Here is a 26,169-nt window from a genome sequence, read left to right on the forward strand (position 1 = left end):
CAGGGGAGCATACATCCAGTATAAATAAATACAAAGAAGCAGACAGAAAGTTCCTGGGGAAACAGACATCATCCTCCATAGTCCCCACCAAAGAGAAGAGTATCCCGCCTAGTGACAGCCCTGTATCCCAGCAGACCTCATCTGCATAGTCCTGATCAATCATTGTTTTTTAGCTCATTACTTTGACTGAGTTACTGTGCCGCCATTTACATTTTCATGAAATGATTCTCCTGACCCTTGGGCACTAAAGGCAAAATCCAAGCTTCAAAGCAAATTACCATAGTGTTAAACGACATAATTTGTCTCCCATGCATTCATTATGCAAGAGCCTAGAAAATGGAAGTCCGGGTGAAAAATGATGTTTGAGGCTGTCACTGACTTCCATACATCTCTACTTCTCTGCAATCATTTAAAGTTAAGCCAATCAATACCTTATTGCTTTATAATCAAGAGTAGATCAAAAGTGTGATGGTATGTTTAGTTCTTAAAACAGCACTTACAAACCATTATCAAGCTGTACAGTGAGTCAGCACTCTTGCTGAGTGCAATAAAAATGAGCATCTGCATTATTATTTTTTTGATGTTACATAAAAAATAAACCCAAATGTGATACTTTTGCTTCAGCCAACATGCTTTATTATTGTACCACTGCATCACATGTATGCTATACCAGTGAGGAAGCTGTCTGAATTATCATTCTCATTCTTTGTCTGCCAGGAGGCTTGACCCAATCCAAGCTGTTGTTTTATGTTTGTTTCCTGCTTCTTGAATCTTGTTACATTGTGTCAAATTGAATGTAGTTATTACAGTTAACACTGGTCTAAACACAATTGACTTTGGTTTATTAACATTTTGTTTTTTTGAGTAGCATTGTGAAAAGCATGTTCATGTGATACATCCACTTTAAGATGGAGTATTAAAAAAAAAAAATGTAATCCAGTAAATACACCTGCATTAAGTAGGCTTATGTTGGATATGAACATAGATTTTAAACAATGTAACATCACATGAGAATAAAAACACTTTTTACAATTTTCTCCAATGCAGTACATTCAAAGGATCAAAATAATAATAATTATATTAATACAATTTTAAGGAGTATAGTAGTATGAACTGCATTTGAAATATATATTTTTAAATGCAAATTATAGTCAAAATAGATATATCCATATCAGAATACTTTCAAACATAATATATGGATGACATTTACATACACTGACAAATATTAATTTGACAAATCAATGTCACATAAAAAAAAGGAAACTTAGTTACAAAACTCATATATTGTACATTTTCTTCAATAATTCAAACTGAAAAGGGGATTTGAACATAAACTCAATAACTCAATGATGTATAGGTTTTCTTTGCCAATGTAATAATAAAAGGTATGGCCTCAGACATGAAGGCTCCCAAAGGAGAAACAGCATTATAATTACTAATATAAGAAAGTGAAGTAAATGCCAATAAGATATACACATACAATTAAATTAAATTTGGAAAAACAAAAGAAATCTGCGTTCATATTAAAATGAAACGTCCTTGCACAGTAGTTACTTTAATAATATCGGTGAGCTTATATTTGTTCTAGTTTGAGAAACAGGTTCATCTATTTAACTTGGACTTTTATATTAAAAGGAATTATTTCTAAAGTAATAATCACAACATTTAAAATATTTCTCATTCAACCCATGCCATGTGGAAAATGTGTATTTATAAGAAAACCAAGATGCGCTCCAAATATAAGCATAATGACAATGAACTGGAAGTATCTTGTGATGACACATGCTTGTGGTCCCACTTTGGGTCTGTGAAAATGTGTTGTCTTTTCTTTTGTTGTCAAAACAGTTTGCTTGGTCAAATGACAATAAGATCTAAGGACATGATTTAGAATTTAATTAGGTCACTACAATAATGTGTACACATAACACTTGTGACACAAGGGCAACTGCGAAAAACAAATATCCCAGCTCAGTGCATGTGATCCTGATGCAAGCAGAGCTCTTGGAGTCATTACAAACCCTCACTTCATCTTTATTTGTATTATTATTAGAACAATATTGGTGCTAAAAATATACTTAAATTGTTCTATGATGTGGGAAAGGCATTCATAGGTATGGTTTGTATTTTTGGAAGATGACTATATTTTAGAATACGGTCAAGCAAGATAGATTGGTGTGGACATCAAATCTGATAGATAAATTGATCAAATCAGGTATAGAACAAAATCGAGATATTATAAGTGAGGATTATTGTGTCAGTTTACAGTGTTCAACTTCCTGCTTTGTGGCTATGCTATTGCTATTTAGCTCTCAACTAGTATTTGGAAATAGTCTTACTATTTACACTTGGTATTCTGTAGTGATTTGTGCTCTTAAGTGAGATTTTAATAACAGAGGCCTCATACAAGCCATCTTTGATCTGTTCTTCTTGCAATATGTCGAGCCCATTGCCATTTTCACTCTTTCAATAATGTCACATATTTTGGATTGTTCTCGGATCCATTCATTTCTTTTTCTATATCTTCTTGTTATTCTTCTTGCTCCTTTGTGTTGTCCGCAGTTTCTGTATCATTTTTGCATTAAGTGACCAGGTTTCACAGTCATAATGAGCACTGCTAGTAGGATAGTATGCATTGATCAAATACTTTTCTCTTCAGGCAAGTGGGTAGATTTCCTTTCAACGGCATGCTGTTTCTTCCAAATGCACTCTATCCTATGTTATATCTATCTATCTATATCTATATATATATGGAACTGCATTCTTGTGATGTAAATCTTCATTTTTTTCAACACCAGCTATTATAAAGCTGGTTGTTTTATTTCTTTCATAAAAACAAGCCTATAGAGTCAAATCGTAGGAGGAGAAATTTGATTTTTCAAAAATGTATAAGGAATTGGTAGAAGAACATTGGAAGAAGAGCATTTGTTTAGAAATAACACTATAAACTTTTGATCAATTAATCTGTCATGATATGAAAATCAAACCCCAGGCCACAATAACTGATGTAAAGAGAAGTGATTTGCTTTCTGACAATTAGAATCTCCAGTCCTTTGACCTAAATGTACCCGAGGGACACTGGCAAAAACTCATTTTGAAAGGTTAAATGATCACCTCAAGGAAACTACCTTGTCATTTGAACCAGATGTTTTGTTAGCCCATTAAAACACCAAAATAAAGTTTATAAACAGGTCACTTACTGTTGTTTGACCTGAGTTTAAGGATATCAGTTGGCTTCAGACTTTTTTTGGACAATTAAAGAAATTACAAATTGATTGCTTTGTCTACTAGTTTAGGATAGGCACCGCACTTGACAGTAAGCAGAGTTAAATATTACACACATATTACTACATACTTTTCAAGTTTATTGTCAAACAGGAACTGTCCCACGGAGCTGCAAATCCCCCCCTATTTTTAATCCTGCCCATGCCCCTTCAAATTGCAGTCCATGCATTTATATACACCTATGATCAATATATGAAAGACCATGAAAAATTGTAAAATGTCAATCTGAAGTCCATATAATAATAACTCAAGAACAGTAAAATGTAAACTGTATGATAAATATTTGATTACCATAGTTGCAAACCTTTTGAAAAATTGCTTCCCTTAGAAAATAAATGCCATTTCATCAAACATTCATTATATGTATTGATGAAAGTTGCACCGATACACTACAGTTTAAAACAATTTCAGTGTCCTTCTTGAATAAATGCAAGCTGGTAATGAAATGGTAAGGACTCAAGATTCCCAAGGCTCTCGATACCTGACAGTTTGTTTGAAATGTATATACAGAATTGCAATTCGTTCATTCAAGTCAGAAATTTGAGAGGAATACAAGGTGGTCAGTGCTGCTGATTTAGCATTACTTTTTCTGTCCTTGCTAGTGCAAGTTATTGTAGAAAAAACGGAAATCCAGAGCCATGTTTCTCCCTACCAACAAATGTAAAACCACATCTGCAAGTCATTCTATAGGTATTAATTACGGGTACTTCTTATCTACTTTAATGGAGGGCACCTGCATTCACTCTTCAGTTGTCTAGTCATCTCCAGATCTTTTCCTGATCCAGCCCTTGACAACAGAACCACACTTTGTTCATGAATAATGCATCAGCAGCCAGCTTTAGACAGAACTTCAGTAAATGAAACTGAAATGAAAATGAAAATAATATGAAGATTCTCTGTCTCAACGATTTTTTGATTATTTAACAACACAAATATGTGGTCCACACAGATTTGGTCTGTTTGTTCTAGGACCATATCCGTTGTGCAGCAAATAAAAGGCATGATATGATTTATTACAGTGACATACATAAACATGCCATGAACTGAACAAAAGGTCAAACAGTTATTTTTAGGTACCATTGCATTACAGAAAGCTTTCAGAAACTATATATAATATTTAAATCAAACCTCACTACAGCAGTTAATGCAACTTTATCTTATGTCCTGTTATATGTCCTGTTAAAACTGTTATTTCAGTTTTGTTGCCCTTGTTCACTTTTTTGTCTGAAATTAGTATCCAGGATGTCACGAGAGGTGCTTGCTGAGCTCATTTAATTACTTTATTTGTTTTCACTTCATTGATTTATTTGTTATTGTGTGTGTTTCTTTATTATTCACTTGTTTAAATCACTTATTGTTGTTTTACCGGTTGGCTTAATTCATTAATTGTTTAATTCTTCATGTGTGTTTTCAATTACTTGCACAAGTTCATTTCAGCACTAAACAAGGCACACCTGTCAGGACTAAATGAGCGTCCTCCCCTCGCCCAACCAGCACACTTTTCCAATCACCTCTCACTCCAAGACTAAAACTCTCATAGTGTATAAAGACTGCCTGAAATCCAGGGAGGGGAGTGCATTCAGGAACACAAGCACAGGTGTAGGGCAGCAGACGGGAGCGAGTGGTGTGAGAGAACTGGGGAAGGAGACTGGAGACAGTGCAGATTGCAAGGCAGGCTGATGAAGCTGTGAGGAAGTCCAGCAAGCCAACAAGCTAAGTATTAAAGGAACTTTGATCGATACAGTGAGGAGGAAAGGATCCACTGTATAAACAGCTGTTTAAATCCCCTGCAGTGCCCTGCTCACCAGTCAGTCACACCTGCAAGAGAAGAGAACATCATGAACGGATATACAGTCTTTACATTCATTGCTGCTATTTTACCTACCTTACAATGCCGGCGGAGACGACATCCCTTTGAAGCCATGGAGGTCTGGAGCCTGGATCGAGCCAGCTTTAAACAACTACCCCCGACCATGTTAGGGCTCATGGGTGGGGGAGAAAGAGGAGGTTGTTTCGATCATGACAAGGCCCGATTTGGTAGGGGAATGCCCAGGCATAGAGGTTCAAATAGAAGGCATCAAGGTGCCATGTGTGTTAGACACAGGGTCCCAAGTTACACTGTTCCAGTAGTATTTAGGCCCCCCATGCAATCAGATGAGAAGAGACCCCATGGTTAAAGCTAAGAGCCGCTAATGGTCTGCAGCTTCCATATATCGGCTACACCTTGTTGGACTTGGAGATCGGGGGTGTAACGATACCCAAGAAAGGTGTGGTCATTGTTTCTGACAAGTTAAGTGCCACTATAGGAATTCTCTGAATGAACGTCGTGGGGGCAATTTGGAAACAATGATTTGAAGGTCAAAATACCTGTTGGGCTAAATTCCAGGGGGCAGCCAGGGATACCAATGCATGGGAGCAGGCTTTCTCTTTATGCAGGAGACTGGAGCTGGACGCAGAACAGACGGTGGATCATGGGATGGCACGCTTGGCCCGGTAGCCAGCAATACAGATTCCTCCCCATAGTGAGATGGTGCTCTGGGCCCGAGTGTAGGAGTTTCCTCATTGCAGCGACCAATGCATGCTGGTGGAGTCCATTGACCAGACTGCTGAGTGGCAAGTGGCATGTACAGTAGCCCGGTTTCGTCAGGGTAAGATCCCTCATTAAACTCATCAATCTACACCCATATCCTGTAGATGTCCCCCTGCAGCGTACTCTCACAATGGTGACACAGATAGATGAAGGAGAGGTCCGGACCGAATGAAAGGTTTCTCTCCAATACTGCCAACCCGACATGGTGGAAGTAAGTGTGGGGCCCATCCAAGTCACCACTTCTGACCCCAGTGTGGAATGGATGCCCTCGATGGAAGGTTTGACGATGGAGCAACAGCAGCAACCATGCCAGTGCCTACTGGCAGGTGGATATTGACCCCTCGTGACTGCGGAAAGACCGCCTTCACCACACCGCTGGGACTCTGAGTTCGAGAGGATGCCTTTTGGATTATGCAATGCTCCAGCAACCTTTCAACGGTTAATACAGTGGTACCTGGGGGAGCAATTAAACAAGTCTCTACTAATATATCTTGATATTATTGTCTACTCCCCCAGCTTTGAAGTCCATCTACAGCATCTTGAGCAGGTCTTTGTGACCTTTGGCCAGTATGGACTAAAACTGCAACCTCAAGAGGCCTTTGAATTTTTGAATGGTAAACTATTGAGTGCACCCATATTGGCCTATACAGATTTTTCATTTGAAAGAGCAGGACCACCCCCTATCATCCCATGGGTAACGGTGCTTGCGAGCATATGAATCAGACCTTGCTTTCTTTGTTGGGAACCATAGGGGAGGGAGAATAGCATCATTGACCTGAGAAGCATTACGAACTCCTGCATGCCTATACGGTGTCCATTTTAGGACATCCTCACGCATCAGTCGTCCTCGAGTCAAGTATCAAGCATCACCCACTCAAGTCTCCGGTATCAGGATCGTTATTCACCCCTCCCTCAGTCAATTGTCACTGCTCCTCCTCATGTCTCCTCCTCCTCAGCCTCAGTGCTCCCACATCAAGTCTCCTGCTCAGGTATCACGCGTCAGGCGTCAGGTATCACGCATCACACATCAGGTATCAGGTATCAGGTATCAGGTATCAGGTATCAGTTATCACGCATCAGGTATCAGGTATCAGGCGTCGTGCGTCAGGTGTCAGGTATCACGCGTCAGGTGTCAGGTGTCAGGTATCAGGTATCAGGTGTCAGGTCTGCTCCTCACGCCTCACTGCTGTTTTTTTTTTTTTTTTTTGTTACGAAATCACAGCTCCCAGCTGATCCAGTCAATCTTCATTTACATAAGGCGTGGGTCTTAGACATGCGGTTGGGTCACTGCACTGTGGTGTGAAAGAGCCGGGTTCGAATCCTGCACTGTAATCATTGATACAATACTTTGATTTTTACCTTTCTTAATTAATAGAAACGCATCTTTAAGCAATGAAATGTGCTGTGTTTATGTAACAACCTTGTGATCTGTTTAAATTACTGTATTGATCATGCCTTTAAATATTTTTAAGAATATGGGATGGAAATCCAAGACTATCCTTTAAAGACAAATAGTAATTGCTCATTTAACAGAAATAACGTTATATGTCAACATATGTATAAGTGTATCCCGCCCCCCCCATCCAAGTCGTGTCCAGAGGATTCCTGCTGTTCAGTTCAGGAACTCAGTGACTGAGAAGCAAGATCAGATTTTTTCGTTTATTCTTTTAAATCTACTATTTGTCAATAAAATTGGTGCTTTTTATTCTTTAATGCTTCGGCTGAGTGGTTGAATAGACGATCTGTCTTACCGGTGTGGGAAACGTACTGTTGTGTTTTGATCTGTAATTCTCCAAGTGGCTACTGCACATTTACCTATTTAATATTAAATCTTGCCCAGGGAGAGAGAAAACGAAGCATTGAAAAGTGTGATCGTAGTTCCTTGTCTGCAATATATTTCTACAACATCAAGAGCGGGCTCTGAAAACACTGAGGCTACAGGATGAGGACAGCGAATCAACGAGCAGCACTGGATACAGGAGAAGAGAATGAGGGGGGCGGGATACACATATACATATGTTGACATATAACGTTATTTCTGTTAAATGAGCAATTACTATTTGTCTTTAAAGGATAGTCTTGGATTTCCATCCCATATTCTTAAAAATATTTAAAGGCATGATCAATACAGTAATTTAAACGGATCACAAGGTTGTTACATAAACACAGCACATTTCATTGCATAAAGATGCGTTTCTATTAATTAAGAAAGGTAAAAATCAAAACATTGTATCAATGATTACAGTGCAGGATTCGAACCTGGCTCTTTCACACCGCAGTGCAGTGACCCAACCGCACGTCTAAGACCCACGCCTTATGTAAATGAAGATTGACTAGATCAGCTGGGAACTGTGATTTCGTAACAAAAAAAAACAAAAAACAAAAACAGCAGTGAGGCGTGAGGAGCAGACCTGACACCTGATACCTGATACCTGATACCTGACACCTGATACCTGACACCTGTCACACGATGCCTGATACCTGATACCTGATACATGATAACTGATACCTGATACCTGATACCTGATACCTGATGCGTGATACGTGATGCGTGATAACTGATACCTGATACCTGATACCTGATACCTGACGCCTGACGCGTGATACCTGATACCTGAGCAGGAGACTTGATGTGGGAGCACTGAAGCTGAGGAGGTGGAGACGTTAGGAGGAGCAGTGACGATTGACTGAGAGAGGGGTGAGTAATGATCCTGATACCGGAGACTTGAGTGGGTGATGCTTGATACTTGACTTGAGGACGACTGATGCGTGAGGATGTCCTAAAATGTACACTGTATGCCTACAATAATGTAACCCATGACAGTACCGGCTACTCACCCTTTTTCCTTATGTTTGTTAGGCAAACTCGGCTCCTGATTGATGTGGTTACAGGGACCTTGCCAGCAGAGACCCCTCAAATGTTGGAAGGGTTGGTACCCTGTCATGGCCGCAGGTTATGGGAGGCGTATCATGCTTGCGGCTGGAAAGGTTCAGCAGCACCAACTCCGAGATAGTTGCCAGGGGAACGAGTCCTGGATAGGAACTTTGTGGAGGGGGGTCCTGCATACAAGATATGTGTGTTAACACTAGAAGCACTGACATTTCGAACTACCTACAAGCGCCAAAGCCGGTCATCGTAACCCATAGCGCTTTAACAGCTGCAGTATGACAACCAAAGGCAAACCATCGTATAAAACTCAGACGTTTTATTCATGAACTTCAAATCCAACATTTACATAGCACAAATGTAGTAATTAAATTGAAATGTGATCATAAAACATAACATAACATCACAACACACTTTTTTCTAACCTCACACACTGCAGTCAAAACATGAATAACTATATAGCCTACAATAAGCAAAAAGCTCAAAAACGGCATACAATAAGAGAATGAAACAAGTGTAAATCTAAGTATTGGAATAATGCTCAATAGCAATATTTTATAGTTCAAAAATAACTATTGCATTTATCAAAACATAATTGTACACTAAAGTAAACATTTGCAACACTGTGTAAACTTTGTTTTCAACATACGGTGCTTATATTCACTGTAGCTTTGTATATCAATAAACTATTTACTATTATATAACCTGCATACCTGACAGCTCATACAGTCCACACAGGACATTTTCTGCACTTTCCCTGCATGAGCTCATACCTCACACTGCACACTGCAGCCCTCTCCGGGTGAATACTTTTGCTCCACGAAAATATAAATAAATATATTTTCTCTATATTTGCTCTTTCACTGATAATGTCCATGAATCATTATTTTGCATGGGATGTGTCTGCGTTATTGCACTCTGTACTGCAGTAGCGATCACATATTGATCAGTCGAGTAAAAGCACTTGGTGCCATTTGGACCTGGCGTGTCACTCGCAGTGTGGCACTGGCACAAACCCACAAATGATCTGTCATTGCCAGTATCACTGATGCCCCTGAATCAGTCATGTTCATATACATGGCATTTCCAAAATGCGCTCTCTTCAATCTCCGTTTCCAACCCATGTTTATTTGCGGATAATCACTGTATCATCTCAATCTGACTACAGCTGTAAGAAAACACCTGTAATGCTGTACAATGCATGTGTTTTTCAAGCACATGAAACACCTTAGACAGGTAGAGATCACCACTGGAGCGCCAGACTGACTCTATTGTAAAGGGAAGGCAGGATTATGCGTTATATTTGAGTTATTATGTATTTAAATGACTGGTCAAAATAACCCGATTTTGGCTATTCTAGGTAAATGTGTTTATAACTTATTCATTTTCGCGTTTATCCAGCTAAAACACTGTAGGCATGTTTAATACATATATTTAGGAAAAGTCACGAACCGGTATGCGCAGTGTATTTAGGAACACAGAGTAATTCAAATTTTAATAACCAAATCGGTCAAATTGACCGGCTCGGCGCTTCTAGTGTTAAAGGCGATTATAACTAACTTAGTAGCTTTAGCCCTTGATCGTGTGCAGCACATGTCGTGTCCTGCTGCACCTCTGTTGCTGTAGTTGATTGTGTAAATAAACCCATTTACCTGTGCTCAGTTGTCTGTGGTGCATTCCTTGAGATTCTGCCGAATTCTGTGCGTGGAGAAGGGGATTCGTGAGCCCCATCTCGCTGTAAATAAAATATCTGGGTGGCGTAATGGAATTAGTGCTTCAGTGTGCATGTACCCCAGTGGCACTGTCATAAGTTCATAATACCAATTTGGGAAAGTTTCTGTTTATTTTCACAGCTTTTCTTTTTTGTTTCATTCTCAGCTCGTTTCACTTCAATGGCCTGCTGACAGTGCCTTGTGCAGATCAACTTTGTAATAAAAGCCTTTCAGTATTAAATAAGAAATTAGAAATATATACTATCTATCCATGCATACATCTATCTGTCTATCTATATAGATATATACGCATATGCCAACTACCAGCAGTACAAACATAAACAGCCCCTAGCTTGAAAAACATTGTATGATGTGAAGTTGGCCATACAGAGAAGATAGAAAATTGAATATGGATGACATTGCCATTAATCCCCATGCCAGTAAATATGAAATATGTTGAGTGCAAAAATCACTTTCGTCATTTCAATGTGTCACTGCAGAACAGCATTTCCCTACATTACCATTTGGCATAGAAATGCAAAGAGATTTTCAAAAGCAGAATGGTTGAATATGAACATGCTGCCTGCCCTTTGTTGGAAGGGTGTGTGCAGACAATCTTTGAATCTACCAAATGCACTAATAATGGAAGTTCATTCAGAACTATTTCACAGCTGAAATACTATGTCATTAGTTGCAGCATTTACACTGCTTAAATCCCTTAGGAGGGGTTCGGCACAGAAAGAAAAGCTAAGTAGCTCTTTTGAGATTATAAGGTGACAGCCACAATGCTCTATTTCAATCCACATCCATACCCAGCTGAGAAACTGCATACCTGATGATTCTCAGGAAAGATGGAGAAAAATAGAAGTCATCATCAGAAGTCCTGATTTTTATAAACATCAAAATGCAACCCTTGAAAAATACCATACTGTGCACGATTCAATTGTAGTCCTGATTGATTAAAAAAAAAAAAAAAAGTATTTCAAATATTTCGATCAAAACCATTTTTGATTGCCCTCATCGATTTCACATTAATATCAATTCAATCTTCTGGCTTTTCAGGACTGTGCTCTGCTCTTACATGACAAAAAGAATCTAATTCTTTCTCTGAGCAGAAAATGCACCAAAGTTTGCATGATCTGAATTAGAAATGAGAAAGTAACCACTGTAGATGGGGGTATACCAAAAAATACAAGAACACTGTTGCTTATAAAATACTAATAGGTGAATTACTTTTTCAGATCCAACTGCGGCAGACTTTAAAAACAACAGAACAAAAAACTTTTGTCTTGCATAGTTAAATATTCTCTAGTCATCTGACAGTCAGATAATGACATTTCACATGAACCATTTGGATGCTGTCAAGGGCAAATGGAAGGATAATAAAGGACATCTGACAGTACCTTCCATGGTGCAAGACATTTAAACAATCAGAAGGCTAACAAGATGTGCTTGTTTAAGGATGTCGTCCACTTTTGACAGGCAGGTTTTATTTGATGTCAGAATTTGCTGGTCAGTTTACTTTGGATCTGACGATTAAAGACATTTGTGGTATGCAACCATTTATCTTCAATACTTATACTACTACTACGGCTACTACTAAAAGATTGTGCTAATATGTTCTTAATGTCAAAAGCTTAATAATAATAATAATAATAATAATAATAATAATAATAATAATAATAATAATAATAATAATAATAATCTTCATAAAATTAAGCAAAACAATTTTATGAAGATGATGATCATTATTATTATTAAAGTTTGCTGTAATATTTATCATGCACAAACACACATTATATTTTGTGCTGTAATTTGATATTATATACACTGTACACAGGTCTATTTAGCCACATTGAACATTGTCAAGTGATGTAAATAACGTTCTTACCCTTTTTGTTACTCTTTTTTGTTGCCTAAAGTATGAACATGATAAAGCAACAGTATACCATTCTGAAGCCTTGCCTATACAGAACAAGGAGCACCTAAATGTGTATTTATTGGCCATGGACTGTTTACCTTCACCCTGATTCAACAAACTAAAAGTCCAGGGATCCAGTGAGGTTTGGTTATAGGCTTTATTACTGTCAAGGTTTTAAAGGGCTTTTAAAAGATATGTGCTGAGCACTGATTTCCCCCATGATTAATAAATTATTACTTGCCAAGCAGAGGTCAGATCTGTTTTCAGTTTTACTGCCCATATGATATGGGTGAGTGCTTCTCTAGTCTGTTTAAGGTGAAAGTCGGGATATTGTTTCATTTCTAGTTCCATGCGCATTAAGCCATGTTTAACTGATTTATAATATGTTTGTCCAATTCATTAGGTTTAGTTCTAATTACCAAGTTTTACTGGTCATAATGAATTATAAGCAAATGGACACCTGTCTGTTTGGAACAGAGTGGCCACTGTTCCACATGGTTCTGTGTTCATTATTATTAAATAACAGCTTTGAAATTAGCATGTGCATTATGAAACTAATTATATATATGTCAGTAAAATGGTTCTGAGTTTCCAGGCTATTTAAGCATGTGTTTGGGTTCATGTTCTTTTCCATCTGTTTGGAGTTTGTATTGAAACTTTCCTCCTCTTAAAAAAGAATAAGAAAAACACTTATTGCTTGAGAAAATATTGACTTTACTTTCATTTATAGGAAGGCCATAACTAATTCCAATATAATAAAGAAGGGCCATTTATGGAAAATCTTGAAACTTCTGGGAAAATCTCTTTCAGGGATTTAGAAGATCACAGCCTGTATTTGAAAATGGTTGAAATAGAGCTCCTCAGAATGTCTTACTTTTCCCATAGCCAAGTCTGCCTTGTTACAGCTGAATTAGGTACGCTAGCTCCATGATTTTGATTGAATCACCCCTGAAGTCAAATTGAAGCTCAGTTATGCAACCCATACATAATCAAAGAGCACCTTCCTGTTGGTATAGATTTTCTTAACATGTAGTGTAGCTGGTGCAGAGCTGAATTAGCTTGAATGAGTTAATAAATATAAAATATTCAGGGAAAATATAATGGCTTGAGCTTCAGGGAATGGTGTCTATTGTTTAGCAGCTGTAACTATAGCCTGTAAGAAAGCAATGGTCAGCACTAGGTAATAGAAATCATACCAGGCTTAAGGTTAAGAGTAGCTGGTAGCAACTTACCATGTAATCATTATTTACAATGTAAATGTAAGTGATGTCTGCATTAAAAAAAAAAAGAAAGAAAGTGTGTGCTTCAAAATCTGGCTCCTTGTTTTGAAGAGCATCCTTGAAAAATGATTTATAATCCCTTCTCATCTACATTAATTACTTTTAAGGTTGGTTTACTGGATTTAAGGCATGCCATAAAAATAAGATTAGAGGCAATTTGATGGAAAAGTCAAGTGTAAGTGTGAAAGGGTATATAAAGCTGCTCATGAAAAATACAAGACTGATGATGTTACTGTTTAAGAGGCTGCCAACAGCTGACCTCCTTAACAGAAAGATCTTGGAAATTGTAAGCTTTGCTTCCAATCTTGTTTGAGTCAAATGGGAATGTGTAAGAGATTTTTGTCAAAGGAACACATTTATTTTCATTACTTACAACTTCGGTCTTGTAAATTTGAGCATTTCTTCTGATCTCCCATTTGAGCTATTGTTGTTTTCAGCTTAACCATTTGATTAAGGTAATCAAATTCTTGCTAACCTGAATGTTCTTTCATGCTAAAGTAAAACAATTTCCCCAGTCCCGCTTCAGGCTCATCTGCAGAATTGAATTGAGTGAAGTCACGAGAGCTCTTTTTTGTTAACAAATTAAATTCAAAAGCACAAACAGTATAGGTGCCTAGAAACATGTTATAAAAACAGAGTAAAAGAAGAAACCTTTGCATAAATTCAATTAAAAGCCTGGGAAAACATACAGAGCACTGTATTACAATTAAATTCTTAGATGTGAATTAAGGCTAAACTATATATTCACCAAACAAGTTATCTACACCAAGTGAAACACCATGTGTTGGAAAACTGCTTTTACTCAGATAACCTTCTATTACTAAACTCTTATTTGTTGAAATATCATTTGCATTTTTTGTTCACCATTGATTAGTATCATGATTCACAAAAAAGATTACGTAAAACACAATTCTCAGGTGATATTAAAAATGCTCCATAAAGTAGGATAATGAGATAACTGTGCATTTAAACATGTCTTTCCATTATTTTCTCTTTGTTTTCTCTGTTTAGTTCAAGCAGATCACATATAACTGACTACACACTATTGTTTTCTATTTTCAACATGTACAGTCCTTGTGGTACAGTGCTACAATCCTATTGTACACGATCCCATCTGCTGGACCCACTGGAATACCAGAGTAGACCCCAGGCTGTCACTGTGATTCGAGGACCCTCAGAGAGTAAGGAGATAAAAGCAGCAATGGAACAGAAGAAACTCCCAGCCCAATTCTGAGGTAACAAAGGGAGTCATTCGCTGAGTTTAGATTATGGCACATTGCTGGAGCAATGACCTTAAATGGGGCAACTGCCTACATAACACCTTGGCTAATTTCCACATAATTTCCCAAAAGATATGAAAATCTGGGAACAGAGAAACTTTAAAACTCACTGTAAATCACATTACATAGATTTGACTGTACAACCTGCAGTATAATTGTTTATATATAATCCTCGGGCAATTATGTATGTATTTGTTAACAGTAATTTCAGAATGTATATATTTTTGAATTTACATATGCTAGAAGTATGCCCTAGATCATTGATAAGGTCAGGAAATAAGTGGAACTACTATGTTAATAATCTGTGAAAGGTAGGTGTCAGTAAATGCAGATATATGCTGGGAAAGCTTTTATGATAGTGGACGATTCGGTTAACAACAGTACATTTGTGAAACTTGCTTAATTTATGTAAATTAGTACATTTGTATGACCCTAACCTCTATGGATTTCTGGTAGATAAGACTATTAATCTTTCAGGAAAGGAAAGCACCTTTTTTAAACTACTTGGCTGCAATGAAGGCCCAAGCTTACCTATTGCCAGGCGATCAATACATGTGGACGATGTACTGTATCAGCTCATCTGACAAATCCAATTCAATTATCTGCAACAGTGGGGAAAAAAATAGTTCTATCAAGATTTTGGAGACTGAGGCAGGTTTTATTCTGAAGTGCACCCCAGAAAGAAGCGGTTTTCCCCCAATTTATTTTCTTTCACAAAACAGATACAAAACATTCCTGTGAAGAACAAAATGAGAACCCATGTCATAACAAGCAAGTTTTTGTCTGGTCACACAAATGATGACAATTGTTTGAAATGAGACAGTATGCATAGAAGTCACAATTCACCGCAGAAGAATGATCGCATGATAAGGCTTTCGTCATTTATCTGTTATATCCATACATATATTTTAAATAATTCTTAAACTGGCATAATTATCTGGAATATGTGTTAGGTTAAAAATGCTTACTATTAAGTACTTTTTTCATATGGCATGATATAATGCTTAAACTGAATTGTTTATGTATACACTGATACAGTGCTATTTGAACATATATTAAGGGTTCCAAAACCATTTTTTGAACAAATATATTTTAAATAGCCCTATACTTATCTCTGCATGGCAGCTACAGTAGGATAACTTTATTTCATCTTGTTTTTTTATTTGCTACATTAGTTATTATATACTTAAAGTGCTTGGGGATAACTGATTATGACATATTATGTATTATAATTGTAAATTGCTTAGCGCTACCTGTCCTTCTCTGACAGTGCTGTACTGGAGTGCTTGGCTCTGGGAAGGAGAACTCTAAACGCCTGCCTCATGGGGGATCTATTTAGCAAACCCACTGCTTTATATAACAAACACACTTTTCAGGCAATGCGATGAAGAAAAAAGAAACTTGAAAAAGGTGATGTAGATATTTAATCAGCGCTAGACCTGAGGGCATTTAGTTGGCTCATGTCCATATAATTAGCCAATGCTTTATTGACTTGAAGACATTCAAATTGAAACCAATGAAAATGCAAGAACAAGTTTAATTGGCCACCGAGCTGAGGTTATGGAGTTGCCTTGGGAATATTAGAATTAAAGCATGCTGGGCAGAGCATGAAGGTGTTCTGTAAACATCTGAAATGTATTTCTAATTCACTTTAAGTTGGAAACAAACTCTTAATTGCATCTACTCAAAGGGCTGGGTTCTCAGACCAAAATCAGCACAAGTCATGGAATACTCAATGTAATTGTAGGTAGAAAAGTCCTAGACTAGTTCAGATCAAGGCCTGTGAAACTAGCCAATTGTGTATAAACCCACTATAGCCTAGACAAAATCAAAACTTTGACTTACCCATGAACATAAATTACAAACTTGTACCCTATTGCATTTTGATGTATAAGTAGTAAAAAATGGCTTCTGACACTAAATTAAAACTCGATAGAACACAGGATTGTACTTTGCGATTCACGGGTAGGTCAATGTTTTGATTTGGTCTCGCTCTAAGTGTAGAAGGATCAATGAAATGCCCTTTTAAATACAGTGAAAAGCTTCCAGTCAATGGAATGATGATAATTTCAGGATAATATTCTGCTTTTGACCCTATCATTTTCAAAAGTTCACCCAAATATAGATACAGCTACAGTGCATGTACAAAACCAGGGCAAATGTAATGCACACGTGATCAGTTCGCTTTTGGAGAAAGACATTAGAGGAAACTCTTCACTTTGCAATGTAAATTAAACATTTCCAGTAAAATCGAAAGCTTGATCAGATGTGTTTAGAGGGGCAGTGTGTTTTAAATGTACTATTCCATTGTTTAGGGTCTAGAGGATGAACAAAGCATGCTTAAGAAAGACATGCAAAACAGATGTTTAGTTAGCAGCCAAAAATAAATATAACCTTTTGGTCTGTGTGTTTGAAAACGGATGTCAGCAACACTGTATGTTATGTTTCTTTCATCGCCAATTAAAAATGCTTTGACAAAGGCACTGTGTATAAAATTGTTAGCCTAGACTGCTAGCTTTGGAAAGAGGAAAGGGTTGATATAAGATGACAATTTTGATATTGTAGCATGGGGGGGGGGTACACCTCCTGTCTCACACGGTGTATGGTGTTGTAGGGTGATCCATGCATTATTAGTCTTGTTGGGAATTAATATAATTGTCACATCCCCTGTCTGACATTTCCCTATGATACATCTTTCCCCTGTCACCACTAGATGTCACCGTTGTTCTTTGTACCAGTCACTTCTCCCAGCTCCCTTCATTCATTCTACATTCCTGAAACCCACGTGCACTTCTGCTATCACCCCCTGTTCCCATTTGCCCTGCACCTTCCGCTTGGTTTTCTGTCTCCCAATACAAAGCCCTCACTAATCGCAAAGTATTGTTTAGGCCTAGTATCAATTCCAAGCCTTGTATCCCTTTGTTGCCTTCTTGATTTATCAACCTTATCTTTCCTTCTCGACTACTGCTTATCGGATTTCCTACCTTGCACTGTTTAGATGATCCCAGACCTCTCGCCTGTCTCCTTGACCAACCCTTTTGGATTCCCTGTGATGTTGTTGTTTGCCAGCCATTTGACCCCTCGTCTGTTTTGGGACTCCCCTTGGCTACCGTGAAAATGGCTGCTGCACCTGCACCTGTACTTGTACCTGAGAGCAAAACCATTCATCTCACCATTCCTGACAAGTATAATGGTTCCCCAGAAGGCTGTGAGGGCTTCCTATTGCAATGCTTCCTGTATTTCTCTCATCAACCTTTCCTAGTGAGTCTGCAAAGATAGCCTTCATAATTACACTCTTGACCAGTAAGGCACTCCAATGAGCTACTGCAGTTTGGATACAGCAAGGAAAGATAACACGCTCATTCCTGGGCCACTTCAAAGATGTCTTTAATCATCCTGCAGAAGGAAGGGACGCCAGTGAACAGCTTAAAAAGGGTACATCCTCAGCAGCTGATTATGCAATTAAGTTTCGCACTTTGGCTGCCTGCAGCGGATGGGATGAGCTTGCACTGTAACAGTCTATCAGCAAGAACTTCACCTGGAACTGCCGTCTGAATTGACTTGCCGAAATGAGGACCTTGGTATGGAGGATCTTATCCAAGTATTTGTCCGCCTGGATTATCTTCTCAGAGTCCGAAGACGCCCTATCCCCGAAGCAACACACCACCCTGCCAGGTTTTTGCCAACACCCCAAACTGTACCCATGCCTGAGCCCATGCAGAGGAAAGACAGAGGAGGATGCAGTTGTGCCTATGTCTCTAATGTGGACAGGAGAGGCATTACCGAGATGATTGCCTGGTTCGCCCTGGCACTTCCAGAGATCCTGCAGTGAGTAACAGCCAATGTCTGCTAGTGACACAAGCACAGAGTCTCATCAAAGCCAAAATATCTTTGGGTTCTAATACTCTTGTTGTATCTGCTTTAATAGATTTGGGGTCGGCTGGAAACTTCATACATGAAGAGATAGTAACTCAACTCAGCATTCCTCTCTTTCCCTGTGTTCCTCCTCTCCAGATAATGACGATCGACAATCAACCCATCGGCACTGGTCGCATCTGTCACCAAACAGTCCCTCTTAGTCTCCAAATAGGCATTCTCCATATCGAGGTAATATCCCTTCTGGTCACAAATACCCCTGGCATGGATCTCATTCTGGGACTCCCTTGGCTCGATCGTCACAATCCCACAATATACTGGAAAACTGTTGACATTCTCTCCTGGGGGTCGTACTGCTTTTCTCGCTGTCTGTCCATCCCTTGCCGGGCCACACACATTGAAAGTTCCCTTCTATCTCAACCTCCCGAGTTTCCATCAGAATATAGGGACTTAGCGGCCGTGTTTAGCAAAAGTCAAGCGTCCCAGTTACCACCTCACCGACCTTGGGATTGTGCCATTGATCTTCTCCCGGGCTCAGCCCCCCAAGGGGTCGCATTTATCCTCTTTCCCTTCCTGAATCACAAGCAATAGACAAATACATACAAGAAGCTCTGAAACTTGGCATCATTCGTCCCTCTACCTCACCTGCCACTGCCAGCTTCTTCTTTGTGTCAAAAAATATGGAGGATACAGGCCATGCATAGATTATAGAGGCTTGAATGACATAACCATTAAATATCAATACCCTTTGCAACTGGTGCCGGTCCTTGGTACAGCAGAAGTTCTGGTGGCCCACTCTGGTGTCGGGTGTTACCCGATTTGTCTCTGCTTGCACCATCTGTGGTCAGTTGAAAACCTCCCGTCAGTCCCCTGCCAGTCTCCTGGAACCTCTCCCTGTGCCACACCCTAACCCTAACCCTGGTCATACATAGCAATTGACTTTCTTACTGATCTTCCCAAATCTCATGGTTATACTGCTATCCTAGTAGCCATAGATCACTTTTCTGAAAAGGCATCCCCACTGCCCTGGACACTACAGAGTTTCTTTTCACCCATGTGTTTTGTGTGTACGGACTTCCAGAGGATATCGTTTCTGACAGAGGACCTAAGTTCACCTCACGCATTTTGAGAGCTTTTTTTGGATTACTTGACGTCAACATCAACCTCACATCTGGATATCACCCTCTAATGGTCAGACTGAGCGTTTAAATCAAGAGATCAGCAGATTCCTCTGTTCATATTGCAGTTCTTCACAACAGGAATGGAGTAGATATCTTCCTTGAACGGAATATGTCCAAAACTCCCTCATTAGCTCCTCCACTGGCATTACATCCTTCCAATGTGTACTCGGTTATCAATCCCCTCTGTTTCCCTGTCCTGACCAACAGACTGAAATCCTGGCTGTAGACGCGTGGTTCCGGCAAAGTAGTGAGATCTGGCAGGCAGCCCATGTTCGGCTACAACAGGCTGTCTGCCGCCAGAAGACTAATGCTGACCGTCACCGCCATGTAACCCCCACATATCAACCCGGGCATCCGTCTCCGTCTCCCTTCTAAAAAGTTAAGTCCCCGCTTTATCGGACCCTTCAAGATCCTCTGCTGGGTGAACCCCGTTTCTTACTGTCTGCATTTGCCTCCAGGATATCGTAAATCTCCCACCTTCCATGTCTCCCTTCTGAAACCAGTGAGATCTAATCCTGTGCCATCTGTTAGTTCTGTCCCTGAGTCTCTTCCTCCTCCTCCTCCTCCTCCTCCTCCTCCTCTATACCTCACTGACGGGTCGGTCTATACAGTTCGCTCTTTAATCAGTTCTTGCCGCCAGAGGGGTCGCTTGCAGTATCTTGTGGACTGGGAGGGATACGGTCCTGAGGAAAGATCCCAGGTTCCTGCCGCTGATATATTGGATCTGACACTCATCTTGGACTTTCACAGAGACCACCTTGCTGCTCCTGCCGCCCGTGGTCATATCCAACATTGCTGGCCTGTGGCAGCTAGTGCCGGGCATCAGGCGGGGGGTACTGTCACATCCCCTGTCTGACATTTACCTATGATACACCTTCCCCCTGTCACCACTAGATGTCACCCTTGTTCTTTGTACCAGTCACTTCTCCCAGCTCCCTTCATTCATTCTACATTCCTGAAACCCACGTGCACTTCTGCTATCACCCCCTGTTCCCATTTGCCCTGCACCTTCCACTTGGTTTTCTGTCTCCCAATACAAAGCCCTCACTAATCGCAAAGTATTGTTTAGGCCTAGTATCAATTCCAAGCCTTGTATCCCTTTGTTGCCTTCTTGATTTATCAACCTTATTTTTCCTTCTCGACTACTGCTTCTCGGATTTCCTACCTTGCACTGTTTGCCTGATCCTAGACCTCTCTCCTGTCTCCTTGACCAACCCTTTCTGATTCCCTGTGATGTTGTTGTTTGCCGGCCATTTGACCCCTCGTCTGTTTTTAGACTCCCCTTGCTCTGCTTCTGGGTCCCTTACCTATGGTAGCCCCCCATGACAATAATTGTATTTAATTGTTTGATAGGGTTAGTAATGGGTTGTTTATTGTGAAACACCTGGGCTCCTCTCCAGTCTATGAGCCTCCAACCTTTAGAAAAGAGTCCATTCAGACCAAGAAAGAAAGAACTGGCTGGTGCACGGACATGGCAGAGGGGGTGAGAACCGTGACACAGCCGCAGGGATGGACACTTCAGATTGTGAATTATTTGAGAAAGCTGGGAAGCTGCCAGGAAGAGCAGCAAAGCTAAATATTACTAAATGTAATTGAGAAACTAACAGAGACTCATTCTGCAAGCAAATATATCTAAAAAGAGAAACAGACATCAGAGACATATATTAGCCAAGTGTTTATTGTCGCTCTGTTAGAGGCTGCTAGAGCTAATTTATTTGATCACCCTGGAGAAAGAGCTAGAGAATTGGAAATTATACATTTAGAAAAAGAAAATAAATCGAGTTACCTACAATCACCATCAGCGCCTCCTGGTCCTTCTCGCCGTACTCCTGAGGGCCCATGGTCCTGCCGACCAACAGCCTGCGGAGAGAAATGTTGAGCAGGATGGTCAGAAAGGCAAGCCTTTGCCATAGTTTGAGTTGTACGCTGTTCCTGAGACATGCTGGGTGTCTCCAAGGTCTTTCTTTTCTCAGATCAGTGCTGGACAGGAGCCCCCTTTGGAACAGCAGCAGTGTTCTGTCAGAGAAGAAGGAACAAGATTAAAATGATAGCGTAAACAGAGGGCTCTCATCCTTATTGGTGTGCAGTGCTTTGGACTGTGAGCCGTCTGGGATCGCCTGCAGTGGAAGGAAAATCGAGGAAGAATTAATTCTATCTCTCCTTCTCCTGGTGCTGATATATTGAGGATTCCATGGTATATTAAGTTGAATTAGCTTAGTTTTAGTATAGACTTAGTTTTAGATCAGTTTTAAGAAGTTTGTTTCTTTAGTTTTCTTTCTGATTTACTGTCTTTAGTTCTTTTATATTTTTATGATTATTTTATTTGCTCTGTATATTAAAGGCAATTTTAGCAGTGTGTATTTTAGATTTGTATTCTAGGCTCGGTGATGCTTTGAAGATCTGCTGCCGACCTGTGTTGGGAAATTGGTTACCTCAGTAAAACTAAGGTTATATAGAGATCCCCAACCCTTTTTATTTTTGGATTGACCCTTCGACCTTTTGTGACATATTTTGCATAGGATTTCTCATTACGTATATCTGCACGTAGTCAAAGTCTCACATCACAAAGATGAGTCACAACTGCCTCCTGGGGCATCAACTTTAAAATGGTTCCTAAATGAATAGTCATCAGCAAACACCTCTTACCAAAACAAAGAAAAACAACCACAACAACCATGAACAGCCTGGTACTTAATAATGCAGCATGACATTTTTGTCTGTACAGCATGTCATTATATTGATTATTTTCCTGGGGTGTGCAACAGGAGGGGGATTATAATTGACCACCACAGGTTTGTGTTGTTATACATAAGTCTAATAGTAGATTTGTGTGCTAAACCGCTATTGGTTGCTAATAGATTGTGTTATAAATTATCCACTGAGTGTTCATATTTAGTAAAATTGTAAATACATACACATTACATTGTAATTACTGCAGACAACCAGTTCATGCAGAATAAATATGTAAGCCACATACTTCACTTGTAACCAGTGTCTATATCAAATTCACAATGAAAAGGTACAATGGCAATTATGGCATCTTAATTGCGTTTTTCTACAGTAATGCATAATATGAATCAGTAGGTCATTATTAGGCCAAAATCAGGCAACAATTAAACAGAGATTCCCTTTTGCTTTTAAAATAATGGAGACTGAAGGTGGTTTGCCTTTAGCTTACATCAGCAATTAGCATACAAGAGACAAGCGTGGGGGTATTGCACATACCTAGCTTCTAACAGATTCCCTGTATAGAAATGACATTCCTGGTGTGATCAACCAGCTTATGGCCATGCTGTTCTTTTTGCCACCCCACTTTGGCACTGAAACCTGGACAGATGTCACTCCATTCTCGCGCTCTTCAAAATAAATAAATAAATAAATAAATAAATAAATAAATAAATAAATAAATAATCCCCTTCCTCCAACATCACACATGCACCAAATAAACCACAACATCATATCAAGGACGTGAGGAAATTTAAATGGCAATGAAAACACTCTTTAAAAATATTTACATAATACGAGAAAAAAGAGAACTGCCATTTATTACCCTAAACGCCTTGTACTACCGAGTATAAATCACAACTGCGCCTCCAGCAGAGGATTATTTGGAACACAATGACAACCATTCTTCTCCATGCATCATGGCTGTGTTATGCATAATCTTGAGGGACCTGGGGATATGGTAACTATATTGGCACGGTAACACAATTTTAATTAAATTATATGTATGTGTATATATATATATATATATATATATATATATATATATATATATATATAATGGCCAGATCAACGTTTTAGAACACACTGTAACATTGATGTAGGAACAGATTTTAGCAGTTGTTATTACTCTAATGTGTTATAAAATCCCTTTATTTAGATCTCCCTGCACAGATGTCATGTGCCAGTGGCGATTTTGCACTCTGTCTGCCGGGGATTATGCGTGAAGGCACCCTCACTGGTGGAAAAATAAAAACAATGAGCACTGCTGGTGCCCAGTCCTGTATTGTATAATTAGAGCAAGCCATTTCCTTTGGATGTGGACTTGCACAAACTCCATTACACTCTTATATTTCTGTACAGGTGGCACAGATGGGAGCTCTAGACAATGTGTACTTTTCTTTTTTGGTTTTTCTTTTAATCCCACATTAAAGCCAGCATGATTTTGTTTTGAATCTTTTGTGAGAGGTGATGTTTGTGTTATATCACACTGTACCACCTCCAGGCTTAGATGATAATGTCATCCACATCTTTGTTGGGAAGCTTGTATGCTGACACCTTGTAGCAGAAATGGCTGTAGCTGTTGCCAGAACTGTTCATGATCTCTGTATAAGGCATTGACACCAAATGGCATTCAATGTGTCAAGCAAAGTTTTATCAAAGTGGTGTTTAAAAGATTTCTTAAGATGTATGTACAATATTCTTCCATGAATTGTAATGCTATGGAATGTTTTAGTGCCACGTATATGTTTCTTCTGACACACTTATGACTCACATGCAACATACACGTGACAGAGCATGATCTACATGGGGAGGAATCTCCTAGTCCATATAAAACCTTTTATGACTCACTAATTCTCTGAAAGGTTTAGGATTCATGTTAACAGTGAAAACAAGAAAAAATAACAAAAAAATAAGAAAAAACATAATTTATGTGAGCAAAGAACTGAGGCCTATGCATGGTATGATTAGTTGATTAAGATAAATCAATTCCAAAACCCAATTGTGTTTCAACATCATGAGAGACAAGGTACCTAGTCTAACCACTTTAGTGAAGATTTCAAACTACTACCAAATAATAAGCCTAAAATGAGTTAAATTAAACCTATGTTAAAGTTTTATGTAGGTTTCATTCAGGAATTCTAAAGTCCTGTGAAAAAAGCATCGTCATATTTTATTGTCTCACGTTTGTCACAAGCTTCCCTTCTTATTTTGTTAACTGTCTGAATATAGTCCTTTATGAATGTTCCCTGTTAAAATTATATATTTTAACCCACATACGTTATGAAAACTGAGTGGCTGAAGTGTTTCAATCATTAGGCCATTTAATAGTGTGGCATATTGCATCGCCTTCCAGCAGGAAACTCTGCCAAAACCAAGTCTGCCACTGGTGAAGCAAAAGCAGTCAGTCAGCCTTCTGGAGGAACAAGTGTCTTGCTGCTGTTAACCATCTGTTAACTGTAGTAAACCCAAGGTTTACAGTGCCATCCTACCAAATGGCCAGTGAAGGGTACTCATAGGACAGATAGAGATTACTGCTCTCGCTCAGATAGAGCCTGGGGAAATACATTTTTGGAACACATGTGCAATTATATTGATGGTCCGTCCCATCACAGGATATTATACCATAACAATGGGCAACTACTGAAGGATTTTTCTATGGCTTGTGAATCAAGGTGGCAGTTTAGATACCTCATATTTACAAGCACTAGAACTATTGCACAAAGAGATGGAGAAAATTCAACAGTGTATTGCATGATTTTAATAATAATAACAATAATTAATAATAGTCATTATTAAACAAAAATCTGATATGTATAAGCTACCATTACAATGTTTAAAATAATTTAAGATTTTGAATTACCATGATTAAATAGAAACTGAAGAAAGTATTAACCCTAGTATTCATTGTAAATGAATAAATAATAAGTGAAATACATAATATATTAAACACACCAACATTACCTTTCCAGGGTATTCAGCATTTGAAAAGATAAAAATGATAAAGTGTACACACTCACTGCTGTCAGTTATTCGATTTTTCTGAATGAATTAAGAGCAACAGTCTTTCAGCTGAGCCAATAAAACTGAAACATATTATTTAACCCCTGTGGTTGACAGCCACAATAAATATGCCACTTGCTAAGAAAGACATTGAAGACAAATGTGCAATCTTTCAATCTTCTTTCCCCTGAAAATAATTCAAAAGCTGCACATGCATTGATTGAAACAACCTGCAGGGCTCATTCAAGATAATATTAGTCATGATAAGGAAACAGACATCATCATAATGTGTGGAATAATAAGGTGGCTAAATGACATGAATATACTTCAATTGATAGATACATTTAAACTAGGGAAATAAATACTCCAGAGGACCCCCACAACTGTTTTCTCAAAATTGTATAGATATTAGAAATATCAGAGATGGAGTCTG

The sequence above is a fragment of the Amia ocellicauda genome, chromosome 9 (genome assembly GCF_036373705.1).
Source record: "Amia ocellicauda isolate fAmiCal2 chromosome 9, fAmiCal2.hap1, whole genome shotgun sequence".
NCBI classification, from domain to species: domain Eukaryota; kingdom Metazoa; phylum Chordata; class Actinopteri; order Amiiformes; family Amiidae; genus Amia; species Amia ocellicauda.